Source organism: Atta colombica, unplaced genomic scaffold, assembly GCF_001594045.1.
Source record: "Atta colombica isolate Treedump-2 unplaced genomic scaffold, Acol1.0 scaffold207, whole genome shotgun sequence".
In the NCBI taxonomy this organism is placed as follows: Eukaryota; Metazoa; Arthropoda; class Insecta; order Hymenoptera; family Formicidae; genus Atta; species Atta colombica.
The window spans coordinates 2,176,494-2,181,628 of NW_017259302.1; positions in this window are offsets into that span (position 1 = coordinate 2,176,494).

A 5,135-nucleotide genomic window follows, 5' to 3' on the forward strand; every position below is an offset into this window, starting at 1 on the left:
TAAATTGATATTTTCTTCAATTCTACGATTATATAATCAGTAACACATTAAAATTGAAGCTATAGATTTCTCGATTCATTATCGATATAGTGCGCTTTCGTTATCACAATATATAGTAGCTTCAAACGCGTTTATGCCTACATCTTCAGATGGTAATACATGCTGAAAGCCATATGTTTTGAGTGAATATTGTAATTCAATGTTCTGCTGGATGAAGCAAGAGAAATTTCACTTATACATTTACATTAAAGAGAAAAAGAAAAAAGTTTTTTTCGTGCAGTCATTCATGGAATATTGTTAAAAATTAGTAATTCTATTGAATTGCTGATTATCAAGTGGCCTCAATTGGTCGATTGTCGGTAATAATAATGAAATATAAATAGATTTTTTTAATTGCAATAGTATTTTTGAAGTTTTTTAAATTTTTGGATCATAGGTCCAAATGCGTATTACTTGTTTTTTTTGTATTTAGAATTTAGAATCTTTATAGAGTTCTCTTTCTTTTCAACGCTCGATAAATATTTATATATCTCCTTTTAAGAATGTTAAACGAAATCAAACAAAATCCATTATGATTTTTATGAAAAATAGAGCTGTGTGCGTTATTGATACAATTTCCAAATAAAAAAAATTTTTTTTCGTTATCATTTAAACTTGCTTGTTGCTTTTATTCCGTAATATTTCTTGGGAGGGCGTTAGAGTGCATGGAAGATCATTTAAATTACAAAAAAAAGACGGTTTTTAATTCTATGTTCTCATCGCAGTGATGTAATAATTACGGATCGATTATGTTCCTAGAACGGTTTCATTAATTATTATATAGTAATAATAAAAATATATTTTTCCATTTTCATTCTATTTCTATTTTTTGACAATTTGTTATCAGCTATTGGTTAAGTTAAATCAAGTTTATTTTATTAATTAAAAAGAAAATTGCAGCAAAGCATACTAGCGTTAATTAGTAAAAGTGAATTGGTATAATGAAATTTTCCAGAATAGATTATAAATTGTTTGTAAAATTGTTGCGATTGTTTATGAGTTTCATTGATTACAATCCCGAATAGAATTTTTTATCATATAATTTTTTATCAAATAAAGAGTTTTGTATGACGGCGCTTACTTTTCACACCTATTTTTGGTTTTGGATTTGTCAACCTAAGGGTTTAAAAATTAACGTGAGAAACGTGAGAAATATAAGCATGAACGCCTTCAAAGATTGCAAACGTAGATACTTTGCCATGTCCGGTTGCGAGCATCACTATGGCTTATTTCTGTTATGCGTCCCGCATGAAGCTCTAACGACTCAATTTATTAAATGCGGGATCAAAGGATAGCGTGCCGGTTGTATTGCGGGCGTTATGTCTGCGTACATACATTTGTATATGTAGACTGCTTTGTCCAACAACGGTTGGCAATTTTGTTGTGCCGACAAAAATGGGAATGAGTCCATATAGAATCATAAACTTATGAAATTATATCGTAAAAAATTCTGTATAAAAATATATATATGAATAAAAGTAAGTCAGGAAAATCATTTAATTATTTATTCATATTTTTGATACAAAATATTATAATTATTTTATTTTCCTCTTTTAAATTTTGCTTTATTAAAAAACATGACATTAAATTATTTTATTCCAATTTTCTATCAAATGTTCGAACGAAGAAAATTACTTTCTGTCGTAGGTGCTTATAAATTATTAGTTAACAATGCAATATTGAAAATATTATTAGGAAACCATCAATTTAGATTTAATTTCATTATATTAGGTGTAGTAAAAAGAAATTCATTATTTTTGCATGAAATTGAATGGAAAAATAATGGATTTCTTTTTACTACACCTAATATAATTATATTACATCATGGTATATATTACAGATTTCATTTATATTTATTTTTTTCTTTATCACGATTTTAAAACTAGTATGAATTAGTTATCCACAAAGTGGTTAAGTTAGTTATCCACAAAAACATTAATAAAAATTTCCAGTGCAATTATTTAGAAAAGTCAATGAAATATAACTTCTTGCACGTGGCATTCGTGATGGCTGAATTTTTTATCGATTATTCGTTAAATCTCTGTTATTGGTTTGGAGTTCTGTGGGGCGTGCAAGTCTTTTGTCAAACTGAAAACAAAAAATTCGAACTGAGAACAGTTGGTGCACTATGTTGACATCGATATTCGACAAGAAAGTTTGTAGCAAAAATCATAATGGATTATATAATTGGATCTTAATTATATAACAATAAAAGTAACCATTTAATTTATAATTGATTATCGACTGCATTAAATAACCGTTTTTATCGACAGTTTATTTAACTTCTATAATTTATAATAGTGCTATAGTATTCGTTCGTTCGTTTTATTAATTAATAAACAATTTTATGAACTTATAATTCTGATTACTGATCTGTATACATTTTTCATAAAAATGTATAATAATTTTTTCATATCTTATTATTTATAAGAATGTTTATCCTACATAATACTTATGAAAAATTATTTGTGGCGTTCTATAATTGATTTTATTATTTATTATTTTATTTAATTAATTGTAAAGTTAAATTACAATTAATATAAAAGTTATTTCAAAAAATGTTTATATAAAATAGGAAGTTAATTATTATTAACTATGAATATCGGTTTATTTTTTCGCATATATTAATTACATTCTCTCTCTATACATATCTCTAAAAAAGCAACAATAATACAGTTAACGAATAATTTTTTCATTAAATTTATTTTCCCAATTAATAACGATATGGCTAGAATTTATCATTTATAATTATTATATTAATTATTTTGGATTAATTTTAAATAAAATTTTTAATTGAAAATTTCATATAAATGCGAGCACTTTATAGCATCAATAAATTTTACACATGAAACGGCATTGAAAAATAAAACTTTAACAATTTCATATACAAAACATTTAATTATAAGATCAATTTTTCGTGATAAAAAACTTGTATTTTTTTCCCATTTAGTTATAAAATATTATGTGTAATTAAAAATTTACGCAGCAATCCGTTCTTTGTCGCCCGGAAGATAAAACGAAAACGCCGCACTCTTCTGGGAAGACCATCGAGCGCATTATCGCAGTGAAATAACGCGAATATAGCCATGAGCACTCAAATCTTCACGAGCGTCGAAACTCGAAACATCACGGTTGTTCGGGTTAAGTATCCCGATGTACACCATGCATACGTGATGTCCAACGACGACGACACGACGAAGACGACGACGACAAAGGATACGCGGAATTTTATAAAGCGTCGCAAGTGCTTTTCGTGAAAAAATCGGTGGAACCGGTTACACCCGCTCACCTCACGCTCTCGCGCACACGCGTACACAGCCTACTTTACTGTTTACGCGAGAACACGCGCAGGTGCGTATGTACGTTACGCGCGCACCTTCCGTTGCACCACTCGATAACGAACAACGAATCTTTGATAGCTAAGTGTCTGAAACTACTCGAAGGAAACGTATTTCAGATGCTATCTCTACTATTCGTATCAGATTCCAGAGCAGAATCCTGTTTACAACCTTGTAATTTTGATATTACGCGCATGCATTTTAGTATATATTTTACATTCACTTCTAATTATATTTCATGTTTTACGTGACGTATAAAATGATAATTAAAATTTTATCTGAAATTTTGATATAAATTGTGAATTGTCCAAAGAATTTTAAGCTATTGATGTTTTAAAGAACAGATTTTAATTGACAATTTTAATATTTCTTGTTGAAATGCGGAGAAGATGGTTTTAGAAATAAGTTTATTTTTTTAAATATTTAATAAGTATTACCAAATATATAATAATATAAACAATCGTCTAGATAAATAATTGCTAAATATTTAGAAAAGCAAATTTATTTTAATTGATATTAATTGACATTTGATTGGAACTATTAATTTCATTCAATATTCAATATTCATTCAATATTTAATATTACTAGACTATTTTTTAGTGATATGTAAACAGCTCTTTCTGCGGAATCTACTTCAGACGTACTAAATTAATGAAGAATGTCATCATGAAAATTAAATTTAATGGCTTCCCAAGGCAAGTTTATGTACATGATAATTAATTTGAATCAAGAATTGGTTATTCGTCTAATTTATGCTCATTTTTATCAATAGTTTAATTTTAATCTCGGTTTAACAAAATCTATCTTTTTTTAAATTTATAATAATAAAAATGAAGAATATGTTCAAACCAAGTTTGAAGTTAATTTACGTTGGTAAAAAGGCATCGAGAGTTGTGATTATAGTAAAAATAGACATCAATCAGATTCGAATTCGAGAAGAATATTTGACCGTGATCGTTCAATTTTTATGATTCCAACCACTTACAATTACGCTCACGCAATTGTAGAATGGCGAAAATTAAAATATAAGAGAATCGATCATTCAGAGTTCTTTATTTCATGGAAAGAAAAGAAATAAAGAATCATTCTCATCTTTGATTGGATTATTTTTTCATTATACAAAACTCTGTGCTCTTGTTCTTTATGACAAATATAATAACACAAAAAAGCTTAAACAGTAGATTTTAAAGCCATAATATGAGCAGTATAGCAAATAATGATTTCTTTATATTATTACTTACTGTTTAATTGTAAACTTTTCTATATGCTATGATGTTAAGGACGGGAGCAGAGTCTTACTTGAGAAAATGAATGAATCAAAGTTGAGAATGATCCTTCATTTCTTTTTTTTCCATAAAATAAAGAATTTTGAATGATCGATTTTCTTATACTTTAAGAATTCTATTCTACAACTACATGAGCATAATTTTAAGTGGTTATAGTCATAAGAATTGACTAATCACGGTCAAATATTCTTCTCGAATTTGACTGTGATTGGTGTCTATTTTTACAGCTACAATCACAATTACGCTTACGATTGTGTGGAATGAGCTTAAGATGTAATTGTAAGTGGTTGTATTGTTGTAAGATTTACACAGCGAGGAAAATATTCGATATCACGATCGAATTGACCAATCACGGTCAAATATTCTCCTCGAATTTGACTCTGATTGATGCTTATTTTTACAACTATTTAACCATAATCAAATATGAGGAAAATATTCGATATTATGATCGATTAATTCTTACAATTATGAC